The sequence below is a fragment of the Diabrotica virgifera genome, chromosome 2, assembly GCF_917563875.1.
Source record: "Diabrotica virgifera virgifera chromosome 2, PGI_DIABVI_V3a".
NCBI lineage: Eukaryota > Metazoa > Arthropoda > Insecta > Coleoptera > Chrysomelidae > Diabrotica > Diabrotica virgifera.
This window is the reverse complement of record NC_065444.1, coordinates 148,710,904-148,724,997: the sequence shown is the minus strand read 5'-3', so window position 1 is coordinate 148,724,997 and position 14,094 is coordinate 148,710,904. Positions and strand designations below refer to the sequence as shown.

Here is a 14,094-nt window from a genome sequence, read left to right as displayed (position 1 = left end):
TTTACTGTGCAGAACATCAATTTAGTATTTGTAAAGATTGTAAATAATATAAAAATAAACTATTCAACTTCTAACTTTGTTTATATCAATGATATCTTATAAAGTATATCGACGGCGGAAAGGCAGGACCTCATAACTGAAAATGAGTTTCTTCGCTTTTCGCTTTAGAATAAGTGTATGTGTAATAGGTGCTGATACACTTATTCTAAAGTGAAAACCGAAGTAACTCATTTTATACAAATTTTTCAGTTATGAGGTCCTGCCTTTCTGCCATCGATATGTCAAATATAAGTGCTTTTATATTTTGACTTACTCTGTATATTAGTATTGCTTATTGTTATGTAACAATACAATTTCTGATTAGAAATCGAATCCTTTATGTTTGCTAAATAAGTTTAAAAAATATTGAAATGTCGTTTATTTTTAAAAATATTTTTGGGGTCGCTGGTGACCCTACCTTGTGAAATTCAGTTCATTCAAAATAAGATAGGAGGTTTTCATACTAAAGCCATCGATACATAGGTTATTATAAAATGATGGTTTGTTTTAATAAAGCAAATAATTTGAAAGTGTCTGAATATAGTTTATTAAACACAATTATTACAAAATCAAATTTAAACCTTGCATGAATTTCTTTTTGTAACACCACCTATATACAGCATCAATTTCATATTTGTTGGTAATGAGAAGATGAGGTGCATCAACATTCAATTGATGGGCAAATTATCATCAATTGCTAAGTTATGTAACACTGCACTAGCCCTTATAAATGGGACTATATCTCTAATATTTCTTAATGGATGGTGATACAGCTGCCTATAAATCTTTGTTTGAGAAATCCAAAACAATATTTTTGAACAATAATTATAATTTCTTTACTGTCTTGTTAAATGACCCTTGTCTTTAACTGGAGTCAAAAAATGTTTAAACATGTGTATTCACTATCACCTAAAATATAGTATTCACCACATCTTTGTGGAAGAGCTGCAAACAAATTGGATCTCCTTAAAACTCTGCTATAGTGTACAGAACCTGGATATACAACAAATATATCCCTGATCATTTTCTCGTGATCATAAACCATTTGTGCCTGAAACAAAAATATGTGCCTATTGAGTGATATGAATATAAAAATTAACTGCAATCTTAAAATTGTGGGTCCAAGCACAGATCTTCTGTAAAGCTTATCAATATAGGTATATTAAATGCACTTTAAGCGCCAGACTCCACTTGTGATTTGTAGTTGTGCGATAGTTTTGTCCCAAAGATTGAACACATTGTTTCAAATACAAGTCAATCCATTTACGACTTAATAATCATGGATTGACTTGTATTTGAAACAATGTGTTCAATCTTCGCGACTGCAAATCGCAAGTGGAGTCCGGCGCTAACCCTTAAAGGAAGCTCTCAGACCAAATGCAACACATACAATAAAATTCATACGTAAAATGTTGCACAGTTCATAATAGCGTACATCTGTTTATACTCAACAGAGATAACGTCCCATAACACATTTTATCATTATGTAGAATACAGGAGCGTGCCAATTTTGGAACTTCCGAATATCAATCAGTATTTGAAATGTCTTCAAGCGAAAAAGATGTTATTGTAGCTTGGCAATTTTTAAGAAGATGTCAGAGAAAAGAAAGAAAAATGCGTCGATGACGCACCCACTGAATGCATTTAACATTATTCATAGTCCAGCAATTGTTTTACATGAACAGACATGAACATTTTTGCTAGGAGTGTTTTTTTTTTGATAAAATTACTTACTTTTTGAGTTATTTGCAAGAAACCGTATAAAAATGTGTTTTTTTTAATGAACATATTTACTCTCAAAAACTCGAAAAGTTTTAACTTAGTGAAAAAATGCTATAGAACAAAAATTGCTCAAAATTACGCAGTTTATCCATTTCCGGCCTTATTTTGAACGTATAATTTTCACCCTCGGGAAGGGATGAAACTCGCCCCACATGCTACCTACTTACATATGTCTATGCCAGATTTTCATGTTATTTTAAAGGGTTCTTTACAAATGTATAGGTTTTGCAATATTTTACCGTCAGCATTAACTTTAAAAATATCACAAATTTTTATTTATATAAAAATTGTTTTTTTTTTATATTATTAAAGAAAGAAATATGAAAATAAACATGGAGAAAACAAAGATAATGGTCATGGGAAATGAGGATAAACAAGTAAATATAGAGATAAATAACCAGAAATTATAACAAGTAACAACATATAAATACCTGGGTGTGAAAATATAAAATGGAGGAAGATCAGAAGAAGAAGTCAACGAAAGGATAACCATGCCGTTCAGAATCTACTACAGCTTAAACAGAGCATTCATTGGAAAAAAGGAGTAAGCAGCAGGATGAGGCAAGGATGAGGCAAGATGAGGACAATGATAGAGGTATATAAAACGATCTTCAGGCCAATCCTTACCTATGGTAATGACAGCTGGGTGCTAACACAATCATCGAAAAGTAGAATAAACTCAATGGACATGAAGTACCCAAGAAAAGTAAAAGGAATTACAAGACGCGATAGAATAAGAAACAGCATTGTAAGAGAAGAACACAACTTGGACTGAAGCGAAGCGAAGGGCTAAGAATAACCAAAGTGGAGACGATTTGTATATGATATAGATACATGAAATGTATTTTTTAAACACCTTGCACCGTTAAGTAGAAAGATTTAGATTATGTTATTATGAACATATAAAATTATTTACTACTTGGACTAAAGAAAAATGGGATCTGTGTAACAATTTAATAAATTTAAATTATACTAGAAAATAACATGTTTTTTTTCTCTGATTCTGGCCTTGATTTAGAACTAGAACCTTTAGCCACGTAATTGGATAACTTATCACTAACTCAGATGTAATGTGTAGTGTGTGTGTTGAGTAAATGTCTTGTTACTTTGCAAAGTCGACGTCATTGTCTTTGCAAAGAGACGCTAATTGTATCCGAACGTCTGCGGTCCAACATAGTTAGAATCTCTAAAAAAATGATTTGTCAAAAAACTGTAAAAAGGTATTAATCTGTAAACATTAGATAGATAAGTCAACAAGCACGTTTATCCTTTTAAGACTTTTTTACGTTTATTTTGTAAGTAAACAAATCATTGTAAAAAATTGAATTAAATAAACGTATTATTATCTCAAAACTTAAATAAATTTATCCTATTATCCCTAATTATATTCTACGCCCTAATTCCAAACACACACATTTGCACATCTGGGCACTCTTTACTGCCCTTTTCTTGAGAATCCGATCGCCGTTGCATCGGAATTCTAGGAATTTTAGTTTAAGTGCGTTCAAGGGATGCCTGTTAACCGTTGAAACATATTAGACCAGACTATGTCATCGTCCCCGTGAGGTAAATTATTCCGATTCGTATTTTTGTACAAACCTACTCAAAAACAGGTCCTTATAACAAATCCACAGGGTGGCGGGAAGTGGCGCGGTCGGAAAATTGTTTAAATAATTTTTTAAAACAAATTCAAAAAATCAATTTTTTCACTTCGTAGGTATAATTTTTTTAGACTCTTTGGGTCATTATAAGCAAAAAAGGTCGGTTGTATTTTTCTCCAAAATTGATTGTTGTCGAGTTATACGCGATTTAAAAGTTAAAAAACGAGAGAAAATGGCCATTTTTAAGGCTTAATAACTCGGTTAATAGTACATTGTGTACCTAGTAGGAAAAGTTTAACATTCCCGGACGATATAAAGATTGCTGTCGAGGCGCAAGCCGAGACAAGGGAATACAGAGTCCGGGAATGTTGCTTTTCCTGCAAGGTATACATACTATTTTTTCGAAAATCTAACATTTAAATTATATTAAAATAAATATGTTAAATTTTTCATATAGACATATTCTGACTCAAATATTCGTGATGCCACCAAGTACATGTTTTGTAACTATAGAAACAAAAATATTGAATTGTCAAATTTGACGTATTTGTGTATTTTTGACAGTACTTATAATACATTTGTTCTGAATCTGCTGTAAGGAAAAAATATTTTTCTATGGATGTTATACAATGTGCAACTGTCTCACTACTTACATACATTCAAAACGAACAATTTCTCATGCAGTGAGAAAAGTCGGCCATTGCAGTGGGAAATATTTTTTCTCACGGGTTCTCGTACGGTTTTCCATATCGTCGTCTTAATACTATAACTTGATAACACGAAATTAGTAGTTTTGAGATAAACGAGTTTAAAGATTTTAAAGATATTTGTGCTGCTACCATGATGTTGGTAAATACGGAATTCACTCTGCGGCTCTCAAATACTGTTCCTTAACTTTTTGGCAACTGATCTATTTGGGAATACGGTGCAAATTTGTTTTCCAATATGGAAAAAACTATGAAAAATTAAAGTTATCAACTTTTAGCATTACCATAATGTTAACATTTGGTAATGTCGCATGTTGTGTCAAGTTGCATATAAGTGAACTTTTTAACACAACTAATATTTTATACATTATTTTGTTGAAAATTAGCCCCCTGCCATGGGGGTTACCAGATCTGCTAACAATTCTCGAATTCTTGCATTAAAATGAACCGAATAAACAGATAGCAATTATGTGGTAAGCTCAATGGTTTCAGAAAAACATGTGCTACAACTAGATAACTCGAGTTATCTAGTTATAGCATTCAGTGTATGTCGTATTCACGATTATTTCGATTAAATAATAGCTTGATAACTTATCTTTGTCAACTTTTAGCACTGAATGTTAGGGGCATTTGAGTTTTATCAACTTTCGTCAATCATAAATAAATACTTAACCCGTTTGGAGCGAGCTATTAAGTTTTTACACAATATGGAGGCAAATAAAATACATCTTGTGAACTAGTTATCTCAAAAACATCAATTTTGGAGTTATTAAGTTATAGTACTAAGGCGACGATATATGATCGATGTTTCCATGGTAACATGCACAATACAAGCACAATTTAATATGGTCAAATAAAATGTGTTGGAGCAAAACTTACCAGGAATTACCTTTCAAAACTGTTCGAAAATAACTGTTAATTAGAATTTTAAATAAATAAGGTAAATATATAAATTTTAAGAATATTAAATAACTACATGTATATGTATTTTATTTCAATTTATGTATATAATATACGTAAAAGCACCTAAATTATTCAATTTTGAAGTTTAAACTCATGACGTCATGACACAACCGCATCCATAGAAAAAGTACAGTATACACATGAGAAAATGACATATTTCTCCCTGTTGTACAATATACTATTCCTTATGTATAGTAAGGAATAGCTATTTGTATAACAAGGGAGGAAAGTGCTACTTTTCCTCCCGAGAATGAAGTTTACTGCCCGACGCGTAGCGGAGGGCAGTAATCATTCAAGGGAGGAAAAGGCACTTTACTCCCATGTTATACATATGGTTTTTCCACCTTCCTCAAATAACAAGTCATTTTTTCATTTTTACTTAATTTATTTATGTAACTAACCAACAAAATTTATTAAAACTAAAACTAACAAGTAGGTACAATATAACTGTCAACTGTTAAATATAAGTAAAATTATTAATGTAAACATTGTTAAATCAAAATAACAATTTACTGTTTTTTACCATTCTGCAAACTACTGGGTGTTTTATAAATAAACGTTAAAATGTATAGATACTTAAGTAATAAAAAAAGATATTGCACAGGGCGTCAATAAGTTATATTTCATGAATGAAATACTATGACGTCACTTTTACTTTTCCTCCCTAGGGAGGAAAAATATTTTCCTCCCTAGGGAGGAAAAGTACAACTTTGCTCCCTACAATCAGGTCCGGAAAAGTATACTTTCGGTAGAGGTGGGTGGAAAATAACATTTTCGTACAGTTATTTTTCATTTCCAGGCAATGGCTAAGTATAAGGAAATATCGAACGTTTCTTTCAAAAATATCTACATTCCTGACCGATTTTCGGAAAAAATTATTATTATGAAAGTTAGAAAGTGAAAAAATAAAAGTTTAAAGTCCCCCTACATGATCCTGAAAAAATTTGTGTCATTAATTTATTACTAAGTTGTTATTTTTAATTATTAACAATGAGCGCTGAAAGCGTATTTAGGCGGCTGTCAATGTGAGTGCGAAAAAGATGCACCATTCCGGCAGTCCAATGGTGCATCTTACTCGTACCCACATTGATGGCCGCCTCAATACGCTGTTAGCGCTCATTGTTAATAATTAAAAATAACAGCTTTTTAATACATTAATGTCACAAAATTCTTCAGGATCATGTAAGGGGGCTTTAAACTTTGATTTAGTCACTTTCTGACTTTCATAATAATAATTTTTAACAGAGTTAAAGCCTTGAATATAACTATTTTCGCGTTTTTCAAATTTTAAATCGCGTATAACTCGACAACAATTAATTCTAGAGAAAAATCATAAGAGATTTTTTGCTCATAATGTCCCAAAGAATCTAAAAAAATTGGTACGAAGTGAAAAAATTTATTTTTTAAATTTGTTTAAAAAAATTGTTTAAACAATTATCCGACCGCAGCACCTCCCGGCACCGTGTATTTGTTATAAGGACCTTTTTTTAAGTAAAAACGTTTGTGCAAAAAAAGACGGATCGAAATAATTTACCTAACGGGGGCGACGATACAGTCTGGACTATATGGGAAGTTGCGTGTTACATATATCGATCGGATATCGCTTTTGGTATGAGAGCTTCCTAACTACAGAGATCAGATATTTATTACCGGTGGGCATTCCTACAATGCAAATTTTGTGGTAACCTCACCACTTAAGTTCATGTGTCTCTGTACCTCTCGGGCAGTTTGTATATCAGTACTAGTCAAAGCGGGTAGTGTGTATTGTCAATATTTTTTTCTTTTGTAACCCACATAAAAATCTTAACCGGTAAAAATTACCAGAGGTCTGTTTCAAGTAAGTATTAATTAGTCTTACATGGGTGAAATGTGAAATGTTTATAATATTTTTTTGTGTTTTTATGGAAAAAGTGAAGAAATGGACTGTGGAAATCATCGGGGACCTTTAATGAAGATTAAATTTGGAGGAGGAAACTTTGCAAAAATGGAATTGCCATTTAATTTTGTCACAATTTAAACTCTTGCAGATTTTTTTTTATGGATGTATAAATTTTTGTCAATGCTATTTTCTGTTTCTTTGTAATTCTATGTTAGGTTTATTTGTTACAAAAATCAAAATTTTTGTTCATAGCATTTATGGCCGTTTGTTCCAATAGACCAAAAATGTTACCACAATTATCGTTTATTAGATTATTCTTTAAAAAACTTGTATTATATTATTAAAAATCACTCATTTCACCAGCTCTCCCATATCTAGAGACTCCAGAAAAATAATAATGCATAATTTTTATGTTTTCTTTTTATTAGCTTTACCTATATATCGACTCTATTTTATAATGACCGGTAAAAAATACTGGGGCTCTGTAACATTGTAATAATGGAATGTCTGTAATTAAGGGTTAAAATGTATTTGTTGGTGAGGAGGACAACTTATTGTATCTATCATTGTCTAATGAAAATTTCTGTTAAATTGTTTCATATTTATACACATTTAAAATAATATCCAATGTCTTTGGGTAATAGATAGTACAGATAGTTTAGAGAGGTTTGAAAACTATGAATGGATAACTGGCCCTATTTGTATACATAAACTAATTTTCAAATAAATTGCATGTCTAAGGCCCGGTTTTTCAGTGAGAGGTTAAAATGTTGGTTAGCTAACCTAGTTTAAATTTTAACCAATATTTTAACTGTCCTAGCATTTTTCAGTGCTTTAAACCAAGTTTAAAAAATTTCAGTTAGCTAACCACTTTTTTTCTTATGTTGGCTGCAGTAATTGTACTTGCGCATGTGCAATTCGAGAAATAATGAGCAATTTGACAGAAAAAAGAATGTGTGTGTACTTTGTACGCACCTAAGAAGTTATACTTATATATGATTTCAACGAAATAAATATACTTTCAACAGGTTATTTGTATTTAAAGATTAAACTAATTTTTACTTACTACTTTCCAAAAATTTTTATTAAAACAATACTAAAATAAAAAAAAGTTAGATAACACAAGGCTTTGAACCAGGGACCTCTCGATCTCCGGTCGAACGTGCTACCACTGAGCTAAATCCCTTTGCTTTGACAGGTTACAAGATTTCTCATACATACTGACAAAATACTTTAAAATTTAAAGGAAATATACTTACTATTATTATAAAATATTTTATTACTGAGGAAGACAAATCCAAAGACACAAAAATTATAATAAATAATACATTTACTAAAAACACTAATATATTCTTTTAACGACTTATTTGCGCTGATACATACCTACATAATTTGAAAGATTAGCAACGAACTACATACTGTCTGTCCTGCGCATGCACCAGGCAAGTATAAAATTTCACCCTCGATCGCAAAGAAGTATAACTTCAAAAGAATATATAAAAACAATTTCATAACCAAATTAAAAAAAAATGTTTAATGGAATATCAAGTTCGGATTCTTTATTTAGTTCATAGCATCTACCTCGGTTTCATAACAGAAGAGACCATTTACAATTACTGGGACGATTTAGAATTTTTTTGCCGATTTCGTTTGTCAAAGACCAGGGTGATATCGCTATTGGAAATTAGTAGCCAGGAAATAAGAAGTCGAACTGTGTAGTAAATAATTATTTTGCTGTATAGACATAATTATCTTTTAAAAATATTACTAGGAATCATGCATTAAATCCTGTTAAAGTATGTGTAAACAAAGATACCTGTTACAGTTATAAAAACATATTTCGTTACAATTCCTTCCTATTATAATAACCATAATAATATATAATTTTCTTATAATAATAACAAGGAAGAATACTTCCCACGATAAAAACAAAATACCTAACTATTCTCTTCAAAATAAACATTCCAAATTCGACTCTGATGCATTCACTGCACCCGTGCACAAGCGTAACCACAAAATTCGGAGTTAAACCATCTAACGAGTATCGGTTAAAATCTTGGTTAATTTAAACGGGCTTAATCTCTAACTTAGTACTGAAAAACTGATTAACCATAAATATTTCGGTGACTGAAAAATAAATAGGTTAACCCATCACTGAAAAACCGGCCTTAACCCTGTTTAACTAGGTTAACTCTGTATATGTAATTACAAAAATATTACATATTTTTACCTGTATTGAATATTTTTGTTCCTATTTTAATATGAATCTGGATCTTCCTTTGGTTTATCGATTTTCACATAAGCCCCCTGGGAAATTGCAATAACGAAAATATCTTTAAATAGTCTGTTTTTCATTGTCATTTACTCATTTGGCCAACGAACGTATTCAGCAGATAAAAAAGTGATTCTCCTTACTATTTTGTGTAAACAACTTTTGGATGTGTTGAATGGACCTGTAACATCTCTAAAAGTAATTACCTCATTAGCACGAAAATGGTCAAACATTTTAACGGAGAAATCTTTTGCGAATCTCCTTTTTGATAATGAGAATATTTAGAGTGCCTAAATCTTTCTGATAAGCTTACCTACTACTTTTACTCTGATGATGCCAAAATGTTCCAGGACATACTTATCGCCATCGAACAAAGGCACAGTTTCCTCAAAATAATCTAAATTTTTTGGTACTCCCTAAGTGTCAATTCCTTCTAAATTCTCATCGCTGGATGGATGTAAAATGATCACTCATCTGTAAATAACAATAATTCATTAATAAATTAATACATACTGATAAAAATAATATGTGTACTGTTTTTAGTTCCATATTTATAATGTATTAAAATGTAATAAATACTTACTTTTTTATCTTATTTTTACCACTAAAAAAATGTAAGATTTAGTTATATTTATATAAAAATATGTATTATCACCTCTAAAAATAAATAAGTAATAAGTTAACCAAAAAGTTTTTGGCAAAAAAACAACAATCAAACCAAAAATCTGACAATTTACAGTCAGGAATTGTCAACTGTCTCTTGTCTCCACCAACAAAAGTCAAAGAGACATGCAGCGCGAATAAATCCGAAATCTGAAATATATATTATAGCTTAGCTCGCCGTGCGTGGCGCGCTTAATAGGGCTTTTCATTCACAGTCATTTGTTTCGAGCTTCTGTCAAATGTCGTATAATCCGTGTATATTAATATTATACACAGACTATACAACATATGACAGAAGCTCGAAACAAATGACAATCGATGAAAAGCCCTATTGGAAGGATACTACAAATCTGGCCTCCACATAAGTGGTCTGTAGCTTCGACATGATAGGTGTCAAATTTTAAACGTTCTTGCTGTTGATTGGATAGGAAGGGTAGCGTTATCTAGCCTCCACGCTAGGTACACCATAGCCTCCATACGGTACTTCCAATATTTAATATTATTTTATTCAAGTGGACAATAAAGGTAAAACACAAACAACTTTTGTTTCTTAATTATTTATTTATACAATAATGTGACATTTTACATAGAAATATGAGTATTTAATTTCGATTAAATATATGTTTACTTGTTGAATTTATCGGCTGCACACAACAGCTGATCGGCCATTAGACCCAACAACAAAACGCGAAATAAAATGTGTATTTTAAGACTGTTGGATAAACAGTACCTACAATCAGAAAAACTTACCTTTAAAAAGGTACTCGATTATGAAATAACAAAAATATCAAAAAACACGACTGAATATCAGCTTTTTATGGTGACACAAACTAAACACAAACACCAAACACATCACATAACCGACCACATAAAATAAGTGAACGACAACGAACGAACGAACACGAACACAGATTACAGATTCACAGATAGCGCAGGATTTGTCAAAAGTCATGTTCCACCAATCACAATGCCGATATCAGCGCCTCTGACTAAACGGAAGGAAAATAAATACGATTACATGTTTTTTATTAGAGTTAGCGGGGCATGCCTGTGACAAGACAACAACAAATCACAGACAACCTCACATTGTCTGTGACTTTGACAGAATAATGAACATATCAATCAACATTTGGCAGCGTCGGTACACCGAGAGAACAATTTCTTTTCTCCTAAAACACCGATTTCTTTGAGCAATATTTCTTAAAAGTTAACATATCCTATTAACTTAAACATACCGGTTCACATATGAAGAAGCAAGTTTTTTAAACACAACTCAATAATTTCTTACAGATAATTTCTTCAATACTAAGAAATGCATTAATGGTTACATTTAATTTTCTTATCCTAAAGTTTTTATTTCTTAAATTGAAAACTACAAATATTTTGTAGTATAAGAAATATAATGTTAAGTTAATCCATATTTATATTTGTGAACAAGAAATTTTCTTGCAGTCAAATAAATATTTTAAACCACAAGAAATGATTCTTCAGAAATACCCTCTGTAGTAACTGTGGTTATAAAATAAAAACTTTGTCATTAATGCCGAAATGTTACTTGCAAAGAAATTTTCTTCCACAAAATAATTGCGCAGATTAACTATTTATGATTTAGTCGTCAGTGTTTGTCAAGATGGCGTGATATGTTCATGTTCATATAGATGGATTTTTTATTTATTGGTGTTCTTTAAAAATTAACGGATATTTTGAAGGTACGTACATATATAGGTATTAAATAAAAGTAAATTGAGTAATTTAATATGTAATAATAAAATTGTTGCGTATCCGAATGGTTAAAAAAGAAACATAATAGTACTTTTATATGCTTTTTAGGTATAATGATGGATGACTCTGAAATAAAGGAGCTTATTATTCTAACTGGGAAATATGCCACAATTTAAAGCTGGGACAGAATGATATAATATATAGCTTCAGATCAATATTAAGAAAGCAGTTATTAACCAACCGCGGGGCCTTCCAGAAATGGAGAACTTCATACATGTAAGTACCTTTTTAAAAATGTGTATTATGTATCAACTATAATAGATTTCTTGAATGTATCGTCTTCTATAAAAACATACAATACAACGCTATATCAAACATGGCGGGTGCAACGCTGAGGATTTTTTCTGTTAATTTATTTGAGATAAAGAAATCAGTTAGTCTAAAAGAAATATATGTTTATGGTTAAGAAATGTTATTGCCGAAAACCGTGAATTAGTTAATATGTATTAAATGACTTAGATGTAAACTAATAATACTTTCCCCTAATAAAATTTCTTAATGATTAGGTATGCTGTCTCTTTTAGATTATAAAAATTAAGAAAATTACATATTATTATGTCTGCTTCAATGTTTTACATTGGTTGTATTTTCCCTCTTTTAGCTAAACAATGTTTATTGTGTGACTTAATATTATACAGATAAATAATTAATATTTCATTAACAAAAAGAAAAAATAAACAAAGATGTGTAGGTTAAATAATGCCATGTTTGAACTAAATATGATTGATTATTATTAGTATTAATAGTTCTTATGTGGGGCCGTGTATTTGTTTTTTTTTGTATTTCCTAAATTTGTCAAAATAAGTATCTATCTCTTTATAAAAAAATTTTTATTAAAGTAAGTTTACTCTTTCTACATAACGATTTTGTTTTAGTGAATTGCTGATATACAAAGTGCTATTAACAAAAGAAGGAAAATTTGAGGAAGTTGAATTTGCCTCTCCATCATTTTATTGTTGTGTAGAAGCCAGTGGTTTAAGAGTGGAGAAAATATTTGTATGTAATAATAATTTTATATCTTGTTATATTAATAAATAATGATTTTACCTTAACACAATGATTTATTTCGCCGTATGTAATATCACTTTATTTTCAATAAATATTAACTTAACTCTAAATATACGTTTATCTCTGCGAAATATATTTCTTAACATTAAATAAATTAATTATTAATAGTAAAATAATAATATTCCTTATTAAGAAATATTATTGCTCAGAAAGAATAGTTTTCTTATGTGTAGAAAATATATTTTTATAACTAATAAAATTAATTAACATCAAGTGTAATTTGTTTCTGATAAATGGGTTTGAAGTTTGCCAGAAAGTGATAGTTCAATCATGTTTAAGATATATTTCTTTGGCTATAGTAGAATTTATTTGAAATATTTTAGAAAATTATATCTTACATACAAAGATATATTTCTTAGGCAATATGCCAAGTCGATCTTTCTTAAATATTAATAAAGTTTCTTTATGTCAAGAATTTTTTTCTCTCGGTGTACCGCGTGGGTTAATGGACAGCCTAAGTCTGACGTCACAAATGTCACAAAATTGGGAGGAGCTTATATTGACTCCAAACAATTTTGTTTCTAACGTTAAATGGTCATAAGGAATTTTTCATTTATGTGCTTTGTGTGGCAAAATAAGACTTCATTTAGGTATTTCGTTAAAGAAACGTGTTAATTAAGAGATTTTTATTCGTTTTTGCTCAAGTGGTTTTTATTCCTTAGTGGTTGAAAATAAACATAACCTCAAAACTGTTAGCGTTCTAATCATTGTATTAAATTAACTCACCTGGGCAAAAACGAATAAAAATCTCTTAATTGACACGTTTCGTTAACTAAACACCTAATTGAAAAGTCTTATTTTGCCACACAAACCACGTAAACAATAAATTAAAAATTCCTTATGAGTGTTATGATTATAAACAAAATTGTTTGGAGTCAAATATAAGCTCCTCCCAGTTTTGCAACGTCAAGACTTAGGATGTCCATTAGCCTTTCGTCCAGAAGTCACCTGGTTTTGATTGCCTGATACATAGATACATGCGCGGCAAATTTGAAAATAAACGCAAATTGAATAGTAAATGGCCTCTCTTAAAATATGGGATATTGGTAGTATGTTCATAGATGTCTTGTGGTAACATTTCACCAATAATTTAATCAGATGTTCACCGAATGTTCCTTGAATGTCCAGGACATTCAAACATTAAAAGAACTTTGATACTACATTCCTGGAATGTTTTGTGTTGTTAGGGCGGTACTAGCATGCACACGTTATACCCGATTTACATCAACAATAAATTGAACAAGAAATTGACAAAGTTATTCAAGGCCAAATTTGACGTGTACAAAATGTATGGTTTGTGGTACAAAACACAATTTGACATCCAATTTTACCCACAGA

General features: G+C 30.6%; 1 long non-coding RNA gene across 1 annotated transcript; it reads right to left on the bottom strand.

The window, feature by feature from the left end:
• Positions 1-562: 562 nt before the first annotated feature.
• On the bottom strand, positions 563-10,085 carry LOC114331057 (uncharacterized). Its single transcript, XR_007696183.1, has 4 exons — positions 9,827-10,085; positions 9,557-9,717; positions 9,202-9,435; positions 563-1,090 (listed from the first exon to the last, which is right to left on the bottom strand). It is a non-coding gene; the product is annotated as an uncharacterized LOC114331057 (long non-coding RNA).
• Between the last annotated feature and the right edge of the window lie 4,009 nt (positions 10,086-14,094).